The sequence below is a fragment of the Antennarius striatus genome, chromosome 20 (genome assembly GCF_040054535.1).
Source record: "Antennarius striatus isolate MH-2024 chromosome 20, ASM4005453v1, whole genome shotgun sequence".
NCBI classification, from domain to species: domain Eukaryota; kingdom Metazoa; phylum Chordata; class Actinopteri; order Lophiiformes; family Antennariidae; genus Antennarius; species Antennarius striatus.
In genome coordinates, this window is record NC_090795.1 from 16,067,558 (window position 1) to 16,090,000 (window position 22,443).

General features: G+C 41.8%; 1 protein-coding gene across 1 annotated transcript in view; it reads left to right on the plus strand.

Annotated features, from left to right (window-relative positions):
- The window catches only part of kcnh2b (potassium voltage-gated channel, subfamily H (eag-related), member 2b), a 187,515-nt gene that overhangs the window by 81,856 nt on the left and 83,216 nt on the right, over positions 1–22,443 (plus strand). The window lies entirely within an intron of this gene.

Below are 22,443 nucleotides of genomic sequence, written 5' to 3' on the forward strand. Positions count from 1 at the left end.
GATTTGTATTTGTTAGTTATAAAATAGCCACAACCTAACCTGAGGTCTACTCTAGTTTGCTGTTTTAACTATCAATTGGTACCAAATATGCATGTAAATAAAACAAAAAACAAAGAAAAATATCATGCTGACGAAAATGAGACAATTAGGTCATAAAGTCAACTTCAGACAGGGATGGAAAGACAAGACTACAACTCTACAACTGTTAGAGACTATAAACCTGGCTCCAGTCACACGAGCCTCAGATCAGCTGCTGTCAGCTGAGGGTCTGGGAAGATCTTTCCTGATATTTTTGGAGCATTTCATTAAAACTCTGATTATCACCTCTTGTTTAATTTGAGTTTTTCCTCACAGACCACAGTTTAACACATTTGATTAGATGAATGTTTTCAACACTGCATCCATTATCCATAAGAAAAGTCCAGGACAGACAATGGAAACCAGGAGTAGTGGTAGTTCCAGTAGTAGGTCCAGTAGTAGTGTAGTTCCAGTCATACTGAAGTTCCAGTAGTAGTAGTACGTCCAGTTCTAGTATATTTCCAGAAGAAGTGTAGTTCCAGTAGTAATAGTCGGTCCAGTAAGAGTAAAAGGTCCAGTAGTAGTAATTTCAGTTGTATTATAGTTCCAGCAGTAGTAGAGTTCCAGAAGTAGTGTAGTTCCAGTAGTAATAGTTCCAGTAAAGTGTAGTTCCAGTAGTACTATAGTTCCAGTAGTAGTAGCAGGTCTACTAGTCGTAGCAGGTCCAGTAGTAGGGTAGTTCCAGTAGTATTAGGTCCAATAGTAGTAGTAGCATCAGTGGTAGTATCCGTCGTCGTAGTTCTAGTATTCAGATACTGTGACTGTTGGCTGTTTAAGTATGTATATTTAACCCATTACATGTTGATTGTAGTTTCAAATGTTGTAGCTGTGTCTGCAGTCTGAAGAACATCGCCTGCTGGTGGCACCTGATTATAATTTATAGTTCTATTAGGTATTCATTTTGCACTACAGTTGTGTTAAAATTGCGCACAGACGGCTGGAACCAAGAGACCTTCCCTGTGGCAGGAGTAGAGAAGCAAATGTCACAGCAAGACAGCCTCACTGACATTTCTACTGTGCCACAGGGTTTCAATGGCCAGAACTGGGCAGACTGAATAGTAATGACCAGCAGTACCTTTGAATAGAAGAGGGGAGACACACACATATCCAGTGTCAGCTGCAGAGTGATGCTTTTTCTTTATACATGCCATAATGATGTATGAAGGTAGATGTTCTCAAACATTAAAAAAACTTCTACTTGTCTGATCTCTCTCTCTCTGTCTCTCTCTCTCTCTCTCTCTCTCTCTCTCTCTCTCTCTCTCTCTCTCTCTCTCTCTCTGTAAATATTACATCCTTTTCTTTATCTGTATAAACATCCACAGTGACAGATTCACACCCCTACTGTCACCATTGATGCTGCTCTAGACCATGACATGCTCTGACATTCCATGATACAAGTATGACCAATTAAGGACGCGTTGACGTGTCACATTAATGTCAGAGGCGTTTACTGGCTGATGAAATGGATCGATTCACTTACAGTGGTGGGACTGCAGTGCGCCACATAGACATCTGCTGTCTGACGAGTGTTGCTGTGAATTTTGAGAAGGTGAACATTGATCTGAAGTTGCCGCTGTGACCCAGAGCAGCTGACTGGTTACTGGAAGGATGAGGGGCCAGGCCTCACTACTCCTCACATACTTTGCTGTTGCCCCAATTAGGACACTAACATTATTAGAAACAAAAGATCAGAGGTCTTTTCATCTGTAATCCTTTATAGAATTTAGTGCCACGAGAATAAGACATGGTCTTCAAGCCAGATGAGAGGGAGGGAAAGAAGATATTGAACTAGAAGAAGGGATGGAAGAAAAGGGTAGTCTGGAAGATAAAGAGCAATGACTGAAGAATAGGTGTAAAGACAGCTGAACACAACGTCTGAGTGACAGAAGGGGGCAGATGTCACAGTTGGTGCAAGTTGTCAAAGTGATGCCTTACTCCATTCACAACTCCAGGTAAGTGGTTTCTGGCAGCGTCCAAAGCTGCAGGCTCAGATGTGTGTTCGTCAATGTGTATGTGTTGATAGAAGGCCTTGGCAGGCTGGTGTAAAGCTGCTGAAGCGAAAAATGCCCCTGGTCCAGGGCTGTCAGCCAGGCTAATAGAGGGAGCCTCACTTGGATTCCCACTGACTGACAGCTGCCATCCAAGACCTTCATCGAGTGAGCTCTAACTCTGTGGTGCCAGGTGTACAGTGGTGAATGAGGATTACACAGGATCATTCAGTTGGTTAATACTGACACACGTGGAGCACACACTTCTCCTGAGGCTGTCACACAGTGGGGAGGGTAGGCCACTGGATGAGGTGGTCCTAGCAGGGTCCAGATCCACTAGGAGACCAGACAATCAAGGTGCTGAGCCATAAAGATCACTTCCATTTTTCTCTTGACCTTTAATCTCGGATGTCCCACAGTGTTGTTAACAAGAAAATGAAACATAAGGATATTTTGATAAAATAGGATCAGAAGTGGGACAGGGGTGTGAGGCTGAGGAGCTGGAAGAAAAGGTCGGTGATTGAACACTACCAACACAAACCAAACTGAAGATTTGTTTGAGTGCTTTGTTGATTTGAGAGGGAAAATGCCTCCCTGTGTTCACCTAAACCACACCCACCCCAAATGAATTCTTTCTTGACATTTTGTGATTTTAGCATGTCGCTAAGCTGAATCTAAGGGGAGAGGCCTGAACTATTATTACACTAATAACAGAATTCATAATAACTCTTCTACAAGAATAGTTTTGAAGACCTTTTTGTAATAACATCAACTCTTTCATTTATTCATAATCTAATTCTTATGTATGTATGTCACATATGGAAAACATACCGTATATCATTAACAAGACTGAAGACAGAAGCAAACAAATAAACAGTAAGCTGAATTTACTTGAAATTGAACTAGTGGAGGAACATCTTTTGCTTTAATTCAGTAACTGAGGGCACTGGAGTTTCTGACTCTATGTAGAAAACCCTGTTCATGATTTCAGGAGTAGATCTCTGTCTTCAGGCCAGCAGAGGATGGAACCACTGAGGTATTGGGCCTGGACATGTTCATCTGGGGCAAACACATCAGAACAGGGTCCATAAAAAGTGGTTGGCAGGACTGTTGACGCTCCTGAAAAATACTTACTGACTCTTTGTTTAAGTTCAGTTTTTATTAGTAAGATCGACTGGGATGTTCCAAAATAGGGCCTCCATCAGAAGAATGTACCATATTGGCACTGCAAAAATTGCATTATTCAAATGGATTTCATTGTTAAAACAGTGTTTTGCTTATTGCTGCAGACTAAAAAAATAATACATTTTAGGACTTGACATTGGTAACCACATTTTTAGATGGTACAGTTCCACTATGGCACCTTGCTGCAAACGGCAAAGAGTAACAAGAATGATAGAATGTGTCACACAGAGTAAAGCCCTGTCTTGGAAGTCAAACATGTGTACGTATCTGGATATCAAGGAAGGTACTCCTATTTATTGGCTCGTCTGCTTTGGCAGAGACATCGGCATCCGTGTCTTTGTCTTGTCTTCATAACCATGCCAATCAATGGTGTACTCCCAGTTCCAGTAATTAGACAGGGATAAAGAGACAAAGACAGACTCAGGGGTGTGTGAGGGAGGGAATATGATAAATGAGATGAGGAGTGGAAGGTGCGGACGCAATTTGTTTGAACATTTCTGTCAGCCTCTAATTGCTCAAGTCAAATTGCTGGGGCTGTATATATCTTGGGACAAGTACAAGTGTGATAGCCTGTAGCACAATCGTTGACATTGTAATAACTGCTTAATTGCTATGGACCCGAGCTTCATGGAGACGTCAATTTGTTCACCTCCTAATGGCCTTTTATTTTTGCCAGGGATGATGTCCCGTCCCAGAGCAGCCTGAGACGGATGTCATCCCATCGGCATCATCCTCCGGTCTCTACAGTGGATTATTGACGGCCTCATCAAGCTGTAGTCTACTCATGTCTTTTTGATGGCTCTATGTTTTATGAGGGTCAGGACCGTAGTAAAAATGCTGATGGCAAACAGTAATCATGATTTTGCACAAATGCCTGAGCAGTGGATGATCAACCCAGAGGGAGCAATAACTGGAAACAAATGCTCCTTTGAAGGTAAATTTATTGCAGTAGATAACTCCTGGCTGGTTAGATTTAGAAACAGCAGAAGAAAGAAGATATGGAAAAGTGTCTGAGAAGGTCTGGATGAGGTCATGCAGCTCCGCCCCTATCATCATTAAGCCCCAGAGAGCAGCCTACATCGACTCATTAGCGCTAATGGGATGCTAAAACTGTCCAGATGAGAAGACAGGACAATTGGTGGAAACACACAGTTTCTTCATAGGCCTGTGATCATGTCACATGTCAGTCTGAAGTAAACACTGCAGACATCTGTTTGTTCAGAACCACCTGTCAGGTCAGCAAAAGGGGCAGAGCTTGGAAATATTTATTCTGCTTGCGCAGGCAGAATCTACAATGACAGAGTTCATTTTACCTCAAGAAAGTAGTGCATCCCTGGGATGCGCTTCTAGAAAAATGTGTGCATCCCAACGTGACGTTTATGCATCCCAACAGTAATAGAATATACGGGAGAAGCGTATGCAAGGATTGAGTTTCGCCAATAGTACGATATAAAGACTAAACAAAGTAAAGTAAAAAGGCAAAAAAATGTAAAATGATGTTTTAGTTTTATCGAAATGTTAAAGGCTGATAGTCATTTAAAACACAGTTTTAGAAATAAAGATATAATAGTTGTTGTTTTTTCACTTTTGCTTCTCATTCAATGTTTGCCTTTAATTCATATATTCTCCTGTGAATACTGCACCAAGCTGACAGAACCTTTTCCCCATACATTTCAGTAATATCTGTGAATAATATCTGTCTCTTTTTCTTTATGAACTTTTGATTGTTTTTATTCCAGAAAGCATTAATTGTCCAACTTTTGCATCTTTTTCGGAGGCATGATGATAATCAATCAATCAATCAATCAACCAACCTTTATTTGTACAGTGCTTAATCACATCAGCAGACATTTCAAAGCGCTTTAAATCAAATCAAATACATTTCAACGGTCTGGTTTTCCCTATCTGGACCAAACACTGGGTGGATTTTGAGAAGAGTGGCTGTCGTTGTCAGGGGTACTCTCAGTGTGTGTGTGTGTGTGTATATGTGTGTACTTTAGGACTTTAGGATATTTCAGTGTGTGCTTTGCTTATGTCTGTGATTTCTTCAAAGAGTGAAGTGAACTAGCAGAGCTGTCCTTTATCCTTGTAAAAACTGCTGAATGACATGTAAACCTGAGATGTGTCAAATCACCGATGGGACTTGGGAATCCCCCTGGGGTACACAGTTTAACAGAACACACAGCATATGTCAGACCCGGAATCAGAACCAGAATCATCCCGTTCTTGTCTGTCCCTGTCCTGTTTGGTGGTTTAACCACAAACCAGATGGTTGGAAGTAAATTATCCTTACTGATAATAATAGTACTGTCTCCTGTCTTAACAGTCACCAAATTGAGATGTATACTTAAACCTTTAAATATCATTTAAAACATTTTTACCACAGCAGGAAAAAAGTAAGTTTGCAGAGAAAGTAAACAGAGAAAGTTCAAGCTGAAGCAGAATAAGTGTCTCTCTCTGACAGTAAAGTGTCAGATCCATAATTAATCTTAGCATGGTAACTAAGTGTCTGCATTTAAGTGTGTGTGCGTGTGTGTGTGTGTGTGTGTGTGCGTGCGTGCGTGCGTGTGTGTGTTTAAATGCAAAGTAGGTTCACATTCCCGATATAGAGGAGTTGCAGATGGATCCTGTAGAACGGTGGTCCCATCAGTGTTCAGCGAGGAGTTGAAGGAACAGCAGAAAACATGTCATGTCAGAAACACGTTAGCACACTGAGGACAGCTGGAGGTGTGTGCTGGTACCTGCAAGGATCGAGTGTACAACTCCGTGTCATTCTTACTGTTATTATTCGGGGCATTATGTGTATAGTTGGTGTGCGCCTTGTCTTAAATAAAATCCAGCTTTGTGGCACCTTCCTGTAAGACTGTGGAGCTTTTCCGCCTCACTCATGCTGTAAAACAAGGTGATCAGAAAAAAAACCGTTTTTCTTATCTTGAAGCTGCTCCCTGTCTTCCTTCACTGTGGAGTTTGTTCGACCACTGTTGCTCCCTGGAGGTGCAGACAGAGGGCTGGCCTGAAATAATGTGTACCTGCTCCAGGGTTCAGGTCCTCTCATAAGGCCGCAAGTTACTTTAAACTCAGTCCGGTCAAAGAGTATACTATCAAGTTTTAGGAATACTGGCAAACGTAATTTCCCCGTAATTGTGTTTACAAGAAATGAAATTGGCAAACAAATGTTTTCAAAGTATACATGATATTTTTCCTCTCCTCTCCTCCCTGTTAAACTCTATTGTTCACCTCCCACTCGGTGCCACATCCCTACTTGATAGTTTAGTTATGTAATTGGAGTGATGTCAGGACTCTTCAGTGAACAACTGAGTCACATCTCACACTGACAACACATCAATATGGCTGCAGTATCCTTTGAGAGAAACACACTTGTTGCAGGTAAGTGTGGAGCCACAGGATCTCCATGGTAGAGGTAGCCTGCTATACAGACACAGTACGGCTGGTACACTTTTAAAATCTCTGGTGTACTATAGTTATCTCTGTTATACCACAGCAATCTCAGGTATACAATATCCGTCTTTGTAATACTAAAGCTATCTCTGGTGTACCATATCTATCTCTGTTATACTCAAGCTATCTCAGATATATGATATCTATCTTTGGTATACTAAAGCTATCTCTGGTATACTATAGTTATCTTTGGTATATTATAAATGCATCTCTAGTATGCTATACCTATCTCTGGTATACTATACCCAACTCTGGTACACTATACCTATCTCTAGTACGCTATACCTGTCTCTGTTATAATATACCAATCTCTGGTCTAATATTCTTGTCTCTGGGATACTATACCTAACTTTGGTATGCAATACCTGTTATACTACACATATCTCTGATACACTAAGCTTAGACCTCCTGGAATGAAAGGCCTATTCAGCACTTTCCAAGCGCTGAAATGTAATGGGTCTCACTTATGTGCAAGAATTTTAATGCCTACTGTAGATGCAGTGACATTTTGACTTCATTTCATTATTTCAATGTTGAAATTAACGGAAGAAGAAAAACATTGAATTGAACTTGGTAGATTATGTAGAAATGCATAATAAATTAAGCTAAGTTCAATTCAATGTTAAATTGAAGTTGCTGTTTGTCTCAGTTGCTAAAACATTGAACTGCATTGTCTGAACCAACTTCCTAGTGGCCTAAAGTTAGAGAGCAGGCAATTGTTTCTTGCTGTATAACTTTTGACATACAGTATCCTGTAAGAACTCTTTTGTGCATTACAATACGGTGGTTATTGTCTGTATACGCTTTTAACTGGAGTTTCCTGATGTACAGTAGAATTGGCTGTGATGCAGCAGAGATGATGTTGGAGAATGAATATCAGTTATTTTTAATGTACTCTACTCTTCTTTTCAAAGAATAAATGTAGACATCACTTTGACCATGAGAATATTTTGCAAAATGGATTTACAGTAAATATATTCTGTTAATTCATGCCCTGGATGCTGTGTTCTAAATGATTTATGGATGCTCTGGTGAATACATTTTTCTTGCTGTGTGTATGATTTGAACACAATAGTTTTGAACACAGGTAAACTGTGTTTAAGGCGGGATTTTGTGAAGGTAGCTTGAGGTTCAGGGTGGACGTTTCAAGAAATGTTTTTAAGGAATCTGGAGATACTGTAATGATGTCCATATGTCTGTAAGTCACAGATGTACAAGAAAGGTTTCTGCAAAGGTTCTCCCAGCCCAAAGTCAATAATGAGAGGTCATTCCTGCACCCCCCCCCCCAACAATAGCCTAAAATAGCTGCCCCTCTCTAACTCCATACTATGCCATAATCCCTTTTCCCTCCTCTCTGACCTATCTCTATTTAATCTATTTCCTCCCTATGCTTGTCCTTCTGCTTGTTCCGACACGTTCAACCTAACCTCCACTGACACATCTGCATTAAAATAGATGGACAGTGCATTTATGGGATGCCATTCATCTGGGTGTCTGGGACTGTGAAGGCCTCTTTCTTCCAATGCCTGATAATGAAACATTTCATCACTCAGTGACCACACTACTGGGATGAGAGCCGCAGGCTGGCGTCTCAGGTATTTACTAGTTTTCCACAGCAGAAGAGCTGTGAGCTGTGAGCCGGCCGTGTGCTGGGTGGGTGCCAAAAGATGGATAGCACTGGATACACAAATGGATAAACAAATCTGAAATTGATCAATAATCTCTTGTGTAAAGCACTTAAAGCCTTCGCACCTCTGTAAAGAGATGGACCCACCGGTAAAAACAGTGACTGAGGCACTTTTCCAAGTAGCCTAGGCGTAATGTCACACTCACGCACACACACACACACACACACACACACACACACACACACACACACACACACACACACACACACACACACACACACACACACACACACACACACTCAGTACACACTCAGGCTAAGTCATTCACTCATCCCCTCAATAGTTCCTCTATCTCTCACACAAACTCATTCAAAAGCTCAGTCCATGACACTGTTACCCTCCCTACTCTCACTAACACACACACACACACACACACACACACACACACACACACCCACACACACACACACACACACATACACGTTCACACAATCACTCATCTGCGTACTCACAAGCCCTGCTTCATCTCTCGACCTCTCTTTGATCGTCCTCGAGTGTATACGCTCCGTGTCCACAGACACTCACACACAGTTTACAGCTTTTTCTGGCTGCTGGTGAAGCTCACATAAACTCCTGTTAAATCACACACATGTTTGACTGTGATTGGCCTCAGCTGCTGGCTGCCTTTCAGGAACTGAGAATAGAATGGAGATATTCAATGCAACATACACACGGCCTCGGCACGCCAAGGCTTTGAGCCAATCAGGGAATCCAACAGGAAGCTTGTGAGATATCTAGATCTCTATCAGCAGGCACTGCAGGATTTCCTGAATAGTGTTCACTCTGATCCGTTCGAGTTTGTGTACAGAAACGGGTTTCTATTTTTATATTATAACTAATTCCAAATCACATGACACTACCGTGCAGCATCTTTTAAAGTTAAAGACAGTCTGATCTCGTTCTGCCCCCCACACACCTCTCATCGTGTGGATTTACCCTCTGATACCCGCAGTTTTAAATCTTACTCACCTTGAGTCATAAATTGTCAAGTCACAACATCACTGTCAGTCCAAGGTTGTCGCTAAGGTTTTGTGAGGACTCCGAAATAAAGTTTGTCCACAGAGAGAAGGAACAGATTCTCACTGCTACCGTGTTCAGGAGAATTGTAGATGTATAACGGCTCTTGTTTTGTTTATGTCTCGGTTTATGTTTGTCTTCCTGTGCTTGGTTGGCTGGCTCAGCACCTCGACAGTTATTGATGAGAATAATGATTATATTCATGAACCCAATGAGCCACGCAGCATGGATATGGTTTGTGGTCAATTATGGAACGTTCTGCTCATTAGGTTTGAACATGGAACAACTACATTTATAACACATTCATAAACACAGGATTTTATATAAGTACACACACACACGCACACACACACACACACACGCACGCACGCACGCACGCACACACACACACACACACACACATATATATATATATATAGTACGCCCTTGTTCTTTGCTTTTAATGTGTTCCAGGAACCACACACAATTGAGGGATCCGCGATCGAGATCGTAATCTATTTATCTTATTATTTACAGTACTTTAAACGTCTATGAACCCCCCATACTGATAATAAACCAACTTACTATCTGTATTACCTTTTCCCACTCTCTGATAGACTGTTTAAAACACTTTTGAGTCTCACGGAAGTCTGAGACCTGGCCGAACATAGCGCACTTCCTGATGCCGTCAGCCAATAGAAGGCGCGCATGGTATCACGTGACTGACTCCTAAAAATCCGCAATGAGGTGGAGTCGCAATCGTTGATGCACAAATGCCCGAAGGCGCACTGCATAGACACGCACACATATACACACACATACACACACACACACACACACACACACACACACACACACACACACACACACACACACAAATGCTTCCGTCAAGATTTTGTCCAGCATCAGGCAAATGTTTTCCCATTATATCTGCTGTATGATGTCTGTGCTGCTCCAAATGACAGTCAGGAATGGTTAGCCAACAACTAGTGAACATAATGGAGCGTTTAGCAGCCTGAGAGCCTGATATGTCCCCAAGGAGTTTGTGGAGACCAAACAAAGCTAGAATATGACTGATTAGCCTCGCATTCGTCAAGCTGGCAGAAGCAGACTTCCAAATGAAAGCTAATGTTGCTTTATATTCAGGGAAATGACAATGTCAGCACTTTATCAGCCAACAAGATGGTTTTTGCTGCTTCTGGGTTGGTAATAAACACATCTAAATGTAGCCCTGTTTTTGTGCTCCATGTCCAATACTTTCACATTTCACTCATTTGTCTTCATTGTATCGGCAATGTATGATACAGCTGTGTGTGTTGTGTTCATACTAAACTTACAGTTGGAAGTAAGAGAACGTCTTTGTGCTTTCATCAGGTGTTGTCTCTTATGCATGTGTTCACTCGATTGAGGAATGGTTGTATATATGTAGATGTGGACGTAAATGAGGTTGTACATATGAGTGTACCTGTGGCCGTAGATGTAGATGGAAATGTAGGTGTAGAAGAGAGTGTATCTGTGGGTGTAGATCTGTGGGTGGCATATGGCTGTAAGGGTGTCCAAGGCTTGACTCTTGCTTTAACTCCACAGACATAATGTAACACACACACACACACACACACACACACACACACACACACACACACACACACACACACACACACACACACACACACACAGTAACACTGTGATCTACCTTGTCTTGTCTATCTTTGGTAGTAGTCTTAATTTCTGTTTCACTCTGTTTCTCCTCTTCTTACCAAGGTAACAGACTTTTTTTTCTACGTCTTTCCTCATTCAGTAAAGCGATGATGAATTCTTCACTTTTACATCTCAAATAGTCCTGTATCATACCATTCTACTTTTCATTTTCCTTTCAAGAGTTCTTTCTCTCGTTTCCCCCGTGCTTTCACTCAGTCTCTTGCCGGTGATTGACTCATTACTGTTAACAAGCGTCGTTGCCAGTGGGGTAGAAACACTCATCCTGCCTCTTAAGCAAGCCTCACAATCCCACTATTAAGATCTCTTCAAAGAGGCTCTCACACAGCGGACACAATTACCCATTGTGTTGTGGAGAGGCTGGCTGGTAAACGAGGACCCAAGACTAGCGCCTGCTGCCTTTGAGCTTCAACCATCTTTTGGAAGGAAGCATGCTATTTGGGTCTGATGGTGTGCAGAGGCAGTAACAACCTCCAGTCCTGATGAGGACGGACAGGGTTGGGAGAATTGACAAATGTACATCAAGTACATGTTTTGAAAGTGCCTGCACCTTCCCCTGTCCCTGTTTCTCCAGCAGCAGATACTGCCATGAAATCTAGGAGATCTTACATAACCACATTCAAAGGGAGAGGGAAGGGAGGGAGTGGGAGATAGAGTGGGAGACAGAGTGGGCAACACAGTAGGCAGAAAAGTGAACATTAACGAATAGCAGCAGAGGACATGGAGAGAGAAATAACCAAGAATTGAAGCTCTGTATCCACAGATATGTAAAATTATACCTTAAATACAGCTCGTGTTAGACAAAGAGACACTCATTCCTAACATACAGCCCATAGTACAACATGTGGAAACAATCTGAGGCAAACGAATGCAGCTTAACGTGTTTTTAATCACTCCTTTATTCATTTGTGCATTCATTTTCTGTGCCATTTCCCCCGCTTTCGCGGGTCATAAGGGTCAGCCTATCCCAGCAGACTGCGGCTGTGAGGCGGTGGAGGCGCGTCGGACACTTCGCCAGCGCTTCACAGACTCCTTTATTTGAAAATAAAGCAACAACTTAAAAATAAAAATAAAATAATTCAACAAGTAGAAGTAAAATTAGTACAATTTCACACATCATTGCAGCAATGTCCCTGTGCAGGGTACATATCATTATGGGATGAATTTCCCTTGTTTACCCTCAGAAAGCAGCTGTTTCCTGTCGGTAGGTGTTTTCCAGTGCTGCTACATTCTTCTCTGACTGATTTCCACTACTGATCAGTCTCTACCACCCAGTTTGTCCTCCATCCAACATATCTTCTCTGTGGTGCTCAGACCCGGTGACTGACCACCAGGGAAGCTGCTATAGGACTAGACAGCTGAGGATATTTTCTCTGTCTCTCCCGTTATAGGGTGTTACATTGATTACCTTAGGAGCTTCTTTCTTTTATTTGTTTTTTCTGCCGCTGTCTATGTGCTTGACAGGTGTGTAAGTATAGAAGGAAAACTAAAGGCCTGGAAATCCTGCCCCCACTTCAGCAGCTAGAGCTCAATTGAGAGCTCCACGGGTTCCCGCGGGTTCCCGCTAGTATATTATATTATTAGCTCCGAAGCAACCCCCGTGACCCGCAACGAGAAGAAGTGGCTTAAGCTGAGACAGCAATGTTTTTTTCTGTACTATATTAAAAAATAAAATTTAATAGTTTGTACATTAAAATAGATTTGTATTAACCAAATATTGAAAATGCTTTCATAAATGAAAAACAGTACAAAATTGGAAAAGTACAACACAAAACTGTGGATGTTTATCTTCAGTTTAGTCTGGAGAAAAGTCAATTTGACTTACGTATTCTTTCGACTTATGACGCGCCTCCTGGAATCAGTTATTTATTTATTTTTATTTATAGGTAACAACGTAGCCGAGGTTTACCTGTAGATATGAAAGTCTCATATGTAACATGATGGGTTTTAAGTGGCATCGATAAATCTGTTTATGTTTTTCATGACTGATGAAGAACCGCAACTATCAAGGAGAAATTATCTCTTTTTCCTTTTAAAACTTCACCCATAAAAAAGACAAATGTGATCCTGAAGTTCCTGTTGCTCTGTGTTCCTTTGAACAGTTCCCCAAACTATGATGTGACTCAATGTCACCCATTGTGTCTCTCAACACAGGAAGATGAACAGACACCCTGGGAGTGAGTAGCATGTTTTAAGTCAGACTCTTCATGTCGTCTTCATCTGACCTCGTGTCAACACCTGTCCCACCTCCTGATTCTCTTCCACAGACGTCCTGGAGCAGGTCAGCAGGATCACGGCTCTGCTATGAGCTTCTGCTGCTCAGGACTTGTGTTCTGGCCTGTGAACCTCGTGAATGTTCTGTTGAATAACAAGTCAAATAGAGATGTTTTATCAAGTAGGAGAAGTCAGAGTTATCTTTATGTCTACCTCTCTAATGTTCATTCTCTGGAATATTTAATCTGCATGCTTCAACTTAAGTGTCCAATCGTCTGTCTTTAAACAGTGGGAGCACAGGAATGTCCGGCAGACAGGAAGGGAATCATCATCATATTAAATAACGACAGGAAATGAGACTCTGTCCCTATAATTCTTCCACCTGCTGCTCTCTGCTTTTTCCCCCTGGTCTGAAGGAGTTCACCATCTATGTTTGACCCAACAACATTAACGTGTTGAATGAAATGAAGAACATAAAATATACGTCCAGTTTGCCCTGCAGGCAGCACAAAGGACAAGACCTGGGTAATTGAATGTGTTTATCTTTGAGAACACTATGAAACAATATCGTGTTCACCAGCAACCTGCAAAGTGGCTTGGGATCCTGAAGACCTATCAACAGGTCATTACAGTCATCAATCATGAAACCATGGAAATGGAATCCTGGAGAATGTGTGGTTTGCGAATGTCAACTGGATCTTATTCCTTTAGATACTTGATCAGAGCTGTGTGAAAGGCAAATATCCAAAACATGTTCCAAGATGTTCTGGTGTTCTGGTTTGTACATGGCTGTAGAAAGGTCAGAGGTCACATGCATGTATGCTGAATTGTGTGGCTGTGAATGAAGAACACAAGAGTGGCTCACAGTTTCACAAAAGGTGTATAGAAAAAAGATTTTCACTACATGTGTATAATTAATAATGTACAAGTAATGTAAAAAAAATATAAAGTATGAAAATAAATGCAAAGGTCAGGGGAACACATAAGCTACATCTTTACTCCACCAACAAGAACAAGATCTGGTCTCAGTTGACGTTGTATCCATCCACCAAAACAAAGCAAAAAACAAGATCCGGTCCCAGCTGATGTGGTGGCGGTGGCGTCCCGAACCACGTCTCGTACCTCACCTAGGAGCTGGCTTAAAGGACTGTACTATACAGTATTATGAATACAAGGTTTCCACATCGATCATGATGCTCAACACTAACTGTTGGTTGGGTTCCATTAGTCTACAACAGGAGTTCCCTGATGAATTTAATGACTGATGGCTGTTATAGTCTAACAGTCTTTATTGAAGGGAACTACTTTTGAAGTGCAGGGTCCCGTGGTGTGTTAATAGATGCCGTGCAGAAGCCATGTTGCCTCTCTGCTGCATTAGAGCATAAAGAATAGGAGGAAGCAGGACATTTTAAATGGCGACAGAGGCCATCACAAAGTCAGGGATCACCAATGCTTGACTTTTCTGTCTCAAATGAACTTCTGTGAGGCGGAGCACTTCGAAAGTAGCTGGAATTTTGTCCTTGTCCCTTTCTAAAACCATCGGACTGCAGAACTGCAGCATGAGATGAAATTAGAGGGAGCTGCAGTGAAGGTGTAAAAATGTTAATGGGAGAATGACTTAATGTAGGTCAAACCCCTCCAGCTTCACCTACGTGACCTGTCTCTAGTGACAGGTAGCACTGGTACTCTTAAAGCATCCTGACATGTCATTTGTGGGAACCTGCGTGTCTGTGGGTATTCAGTGTAGGTGTTTGCAGTGTGTGTGTCGTACATTTAGTGTGTGGGTATCACATTGAGCTGTTTCACTTAACAGACACGCTGCAGTCGATTTGTCTGGGTTTGTGTTGTTGGGCTGCAGCGCTGACAGGACTCTAGTGACTCAGACACAAAGCGACTCTTTGACACCTGAACAGTGTAGCTGGTAGAGACGCATCGGCCATCAATCCTGAGAGGCGATGAATCATTTATAGAGTGAAGGAGCAGGCAGTTGTCTTCTGCCAGCGCTCTTCTCTCTAGGAGGATTTATTTTGTGCACCCCGCCTCTTTTAAAAATGGTGGACTACATATTAAAAAACTTACACTACAATTCCATCACTCATCAGCATAGTCGTGACATCATAACACACAGTGAATTGTAATGGCCTATAACAGAACAATGTATTGGTATTATATTCTGATAAAAATTGGCAGATGGAACCTTAAAGCATGACGGGAGAATAGACAGGTGCAGAAACCAGAGTTTAGTCTAAACAGGCAAACAAATCGGATGAGAAGCAGGCAACATGCAATGTCTGAGGATCAGGCAGAATCAGTAAAAGGTAGTTGGACAGGAAACAGGAATACTGAAAAGTAGGATGAACACTTAGTCTTTTAGGGAACTCGGGGCTATAAATAGGATGGAGAGTGATTGGGTTGTTGGTGACTGAGGGAACAGAGGTGAACGAGATTGAGTGCAGGGAGGTGGAGAAGGCTCTGAAATAATAGGAGATATTATTGTTGTTGGAAAGCAGTTAAAATGAATGGAATTAAAAATAAACTTGTATTAACTGATGTCATGTCACTTTTATTTCATGATGTCAGACCAAACATGTACTGTAGATCTCATGCGTCACATAGACCTTGATTTGTTGCTAACGTTGATAATCAGTGATGACAATCAGTGTAGCTCCAACATACTTGAGTCTTGCCGTGTGTGTAGGAGGCAGTTGGATGGTGTTTGGAGGCTTTGGGGAAATAACGGTGGCTTTTGACTCTGTAATGTCATTGTAACAAGAATAGTGGGCCTGTGTGTTTATTAACCTCTCAGTGAGCCAAACTCCTAAACCTGTGCCCCCTGGGTCTGGAGTCAATTGGTTTTTATTCTTCTTTTCCATTTAGGTGTTATTTACTCGATAAATGAGTCCATATTGTCACGATTGATAGGCAATGGTGGGTGTATAATTTCATTTTATTTCAAATTTATACGCACTTAACCACCAAGGTCTCTGGCTTAAAAGGCTGTAGTTTAAAGAAGGCAAGCCTTAACAATGTTCCCCAGATAAATTGTCATCGACCTCCGCCCTGCACACACAGAGCAACACGTCATCCACCTGCTATTAGAGTTAGTGCATGAGGAAGGTGGTGCTAGGTGCCTTCAAGGGGCTAAGAACCTTTCAGCCATTCATCTACCTGCTTATTGAAGTATTCTGATCATGCGTGAGGGCAATCTAAGACCTCAATCACCTGATCAGTCACCTGATCTCTCGCTGCTTCCATTACTCTCTGTTTCTCCATCTATCAAAAGACAAGCGGGTGGAGGGGAAGACCTGATGAAGGTGGAGGAAGACATTGGCCTTTTCTGATTAGCTTTGCTCTAGTTGGAGACTAGGTGAAAACTTCCTGTTTTTTTGCCAGCATGATCTTTGGGTCTTAATTTGGCGTTCTGTGATATTCTCGAAGTAAGTATGTAAAATTAACAAGTATTATTACTTTATAATAGCCTCAGTTTCACTGATCAGACAGCAGGAACACTGAGAGACTGTCTTTCATCCTTGTTTACTTGTTTGTTTTGGCACCACAGTGACCCTGATCTGATAAAGACTGGTTCCACTGTTATGTTTTCATTCCAGTCCTTAGTTTAGTTTAGCTGCACCTAAGCATCACCTTCTTGTATGTTTCTGTAAACATTCAAATTTTCTTAACACATTATGCAAATTATTCTAACAGGGGTAGATTAATTAATTTCTCAGTAAATCACAGCACACCTCTGTTACTGCTGTGTGCGCTAACACCTGTGGGCCATGCTACAATACGATGAGTAATGAATGATATGTTAATTACCTCCACCAAAGACTAGGGTTGTTCAATCCTTATTTCTAAATACAGGGTCCTTTCAAAGATTACAGCAAATTATGTATTCATAAATATTCAGTAGAAGCAAAGACCAAATTAACAATTCATTGGATTTTGCTGGTGATCCAGATCTTCATCTGGATTTAGATATTTTGTAAAGAATTCTATTCCACTGTAGGGTTGATTATTTGATTATATCTCTTAAAGTCAAATGCAATGTCAACACTAATGTAATGTAAATGATACAATGACCTCAATATTATGTAGCAGACATCAGCGTCAGATTTGGGCCCTGGTAACGGGACTCCCAGACCATCTTGTGCTCTGAAGTCAGATGTCATATGTGGCATATCATTAACATCACTGAAGAAACCCACCAGCAGAGAACATTACTGTAAAGGTACCACTGAGATCAAGGGAAATGTTGCTTTTAGGTGCAATGAAATAACGGGGAATCCGAGCTGCCTTGGTTGAAGTTTACCTGTCTTAGTTTGTCAATTCATTCAGTGAACTTGCTACACAAGTATTGTGCTACAGTCACACACACTGGAGCCCTTATCTGCCCTAATTCCAAGTGATTAATGGGAACACATTTCTTAAGGGCACCAACTCTGAATATTTGGCACATTTTCATTCCCTGGCTGGACAAAGAAATTCCAGACCTCTGCTTATCACCAACTCATCCTTTATCCAGAGTGGGTGTCCTCTGAGATGGAAGGCTGGTTTAATAGATCCTCCATCCGGTCTGGAGCTTGGTTGACTTGACAAACACCCGGCTCCACCAGCTGCCCTGCATCAATCATACACGCAGCTCCTGACATCAGGGACAGAATTATTCATTCTCTGTATTATATAGAGCAGAAACATACTGAGCTGACTGAACAAGCACATACTAAGCACATACACGTACACACACAATAACATAATTAAAATGTGTTAGAATTTGTCAACACTTTTCTGCACAAACACACACTCAGCTGTCTGTCTGTTGGAGGCTGATGGATAGTTGTCAGACATAGTTTGTCCCTCTAGACGGGGGGGCAGGAGTTCACCCTGCAGAAGATGTGTGTGTGTGTGTGTGTGTGTGTCCCTACACCCACAATGTAGGATGGGGTGATGTAGGTCAGCTGGTGGCCAACATGGGAAGGATGGTTTGTAGAACATAAATATACATGTGCACACACAGACAAACACCACAAACACTCACACACACACACACACACACACACACACACACACACACACACACACACACACACACACACACACACACACACACACACACCAGTTTGGATTTCCACTCTGTCATCCGGTCCCAGTTCGGCCCCATACGCTGGTGTTGGGCTGTGGTGTAGAATAACCACATTCATTCCTTCTGTTAATACATCAGGATGTTCTCCTCAGTGCTGCCGCCTCTAGAGAGTCACAAGGAAACCTTGTTGTGCCCTGCCCCCTAGTGGTGGACTGGTGTCACTGTTACCCCACGACAACGGGACAGAGAAAAGGCTTTCAGCCTTTACTGAGGGTTTGGAGTGGATCCAGTTCACTTCTAGAACTCTGGTAGGACTCTCTCCTGACAGCCTGCTACTCAAATGGACAATACCGTCATCATAGGCACCTACGGACCTGCAGACCTGGTTCTACACAGCACTTCTGTCTACACTTCTATCCTCAGATGATATAAACCACATAAAACACACGTTTTATGATGGGATGGAATTATCATGATTGTTTATCCATTATCAAGTCATATTTGGCATTATCTGTGTCATGTGTGTCAGGCTGTCATCATGTGCCAATATTCTTTGGCTCTGAATATTCCCAGAATTCTAACAGTTCTAGTTATGTCAGTGTTTATAATAATTATAGTCCTTACCTGGGGAAAAAAAAAGCCCTTTGTGTATGATTTTTGTTAAGCTATGAAGATTATCTTTTAAATTTCCTTGAAAAAACATGAACACAGCAGATTTGAATGTGTGAATAGTCTTTATCATAACTACTTCAAGAATGTCCTTTGCTTTCAGCATCCATTGAAATATGTTTCGATGACAAATTGACAGTCTGAAATTTCACATCAGACTTCATATTGTTCCTGACTGAGAAATTAGAAAGCAGCCGACCAGCTTCACTCACGAAGCAGCATTTAAATGGAAATACACAATTGCTCTGTAACTCCAGTCAGGAGACATGAGTGAGAGAAGACCAGTGTTTAGTGCAGCAGTCGATTTATGATAATGAATCTGTTAGATCGTGACCCTTCAGAGAGACTGAGACTGAAGGTCGTCCGCCTCTGGAAGCAGGAAGACACCCGACACCCTAGGGATCCACACTCTGGTGTTGGTGGAGCGTTTCAAGGATTCTTCTCCATTCACATTTGATTTATAATGTCGGGAAAGACTCGATCGATTTGGTGAATTGTGTTTCTTTCACATACAATGTTTGCATCAAAACCAGTTTAGGAGACATGTAGGAGTCTTAATTGTAATACTGTATATAGTGAATGGAGAACATAGTAGAAGAATAGTAGAAGTCATAACACAAAAATCATGATTAAACATGAGACATTACCATATGCATATGTGGCACAAATAAATATCTGTCAGATGTCTGACATTTCCAATAATTCTTCCTATGTCAGGTTTATTTCATTCTTCATTCTCAAGTTAAAGTTACCAACTACATGAAGGGGAACATGTATAGAAGGCAACAACCCAGGAGTCGGTGAACACAGCCTGACTTTCTCGTCCCCAATTCAGCGCCTGCATCAATCGTCTAACTACAACCATAAAGACACTGACTCTCTCTGCCACTCTCTCTCTGTCTCTCTTTCTCTTACCCTGTCCTTATCATCAAGGGGTCAAGGCGGATGGCCGCCCGAAGGAGTCTGGGTCCTGCCCAGGGTTTCTTCCTCAAGATTATGCTTGCTCTGGGGGATTCAGTTGGGTTTGTCTGTCTGTTAAAGCACTTTGAAATGTCTGTTGCCATGATTAAGCGCTATATAGATAAAACTTGATTGATTGATTTATTGATTGATTGATTGATTGATTGATTGATTGATTGATTGATTGATTGATTGATTGATTGATTGATTGATTGATTGATTGATTGATTGATTGATCGATTGATTGATCGATTGATTGACCAATGTTCTGATCTTGGACAGGGAATACAGATTATTTGTGAGAGGAGTGAAAGAAGCCATCCTTATCAAAGTGGAGAAGTCATCTGTAAACGAGGGGGGTGGTCTGCGACATCACATTTTGCCTGTTTACAATCAGGTCCTTTCGAAACTCTCTAAACTAACGACTCAGCAGATTAACCCAGGTGATGTGTCTCATGTTAATGGCCCTCATTCGTATACAAAGGCTCAGTGAAACTCGCATTTCAACGACCCCCTGGGACCCCAATCAACCACTTGAGGAGCTAGACAGGTTTTCAACTACGGTCATTGGAACATGACTACACCCCACAGGGTTTATGAGCTGGGACATGACCAGACACCTTCAGAACTGAAGAAGCCTCTTGGATGAGAGGAGAAACCTCTTCAAGAAACTTTCTTAAATTCCAGTGGATCGACTTAAACAGCTCTGGATAACCATGACCTGGATAACTGAGATGTTTATTGTATTTTCCTGTCGCTGCTCTGATCCCTTCACCTCTAAGCAGGAGTGAGGAGGTGACTGATTGAACACTAATCCCTTTGTCTTTAATCCACTTGTTCCGGAGCAAAGATTAGGATTCTGAATTATAAACCGGCACTGTGTACAAAGCAGAGGGAGACCACACCTGTTCACCTTCCTCAGGTTGTCAAGTTTAAACAGATAATGCTAAATCCTCCTGGACCCAGACCTCCATGTGGTCTGGTGTCAGTTTATAGGATGAACAAATCATTGTTCAAATCATTCCAACCAATCAGGACACAGCTGAAAGTGGAAGAGTCATGCTCCAAAACACCAAATGCTTCCTCATGGTTCCTCTGAACCGAACAGACCATCACGCTCTTCACAGTCCACAGCCAGTTGATCCCTACCAAGAGAAATAAGAATATTTTTTCATTCATCCTTTCATTAATATAATAAAAGGGTGTGAATTGAAAGATTACATCTCCAAATCTGTTTGTCAGATTTTCTCCACTTTGTATTCATGTTTAGATTTCAGAGAAATCAGACCAAATTTTCTGGGGGCAGCAGTGGCTCAGTTGGTGGAGCAGGTCGTTCTGTGATCGTAGGATTGGCTGTTCAAATGCAGTCATCTGTTGTTGTGTCCTTGAGCAAGGCGCTTTACCCTCCTTGCCCCCAGTGAGGGACTCGCTTGTGTGTGAATGCGTGTGTTTTTTTCCGGTGGTGGTCATACGGACCATTGGGGTGGATTGGTGCCACATTTCTGTCAGTCTGCCACAGGGCAGCTGTGGCCACACGTGTAGTTTACCATCACCAGGTATGAATGAATAATAGAACCACTTTGAAGCACGATAGAAATCTAATCCATTATCATTATATAAATATGATAATTAATGACCAGTCGCCCTGATAGTCCATTCTGGAACCTGATGCGGTCTCAGTTTACAGTCTACCTGCAGCTGCTCGACCTTCACTCCGAAACACAGCTGAGTGTTTGTGCTCTAGAAGCCTTTCAATCCAAAGTTTGTCAGTCCTTTGAGTTGACTTACTGGTCCCTGGTCAGACATGCAGCTCAATTTTCTCTCTGCTGTTTTTGGAGGGGTTTCAGTGTATTGTGATAATCTCCTGGAGCTTTGTGAATCAGTGATGCTGAATCAGATTATCAGACAGGACACGCTGACTTGGATTCTGTCCAGGGGAACATTTAGATGAAATTCCATTTGGTCTGTTAACCTCAGAGCTCGATTCATCTCTGATGCTCTCGGAGGAACTCCTTTACAACAGAGAGGCTCGATAATAAATGGTTTGGTCTGTCTGAAATGTGTAAGATTAATAGGTGATGTTCAACACTGTATAATCCAGGAGGATGATGATGTGCAGCCATAGAACAGAACCCACTGCACAGCAGTGATGCATATGATGCATTTATGTATGTATGATTACTATACACAATCTGTGTTCTAACACAAGCACACACACACACATACACACACACACACACACACACACACACACACACACATAGACAAGTGAATGTTCCAGTCATTTTAAAGACGTCACACTAAATACTTTGTCTTAAATATAAAACAACGAGCTGAAGTTAAATCCTCTTGACCTGGAATTTAATCCTACATGGTAAAGTGCATGTGTGTACATGTGTGCATGTGT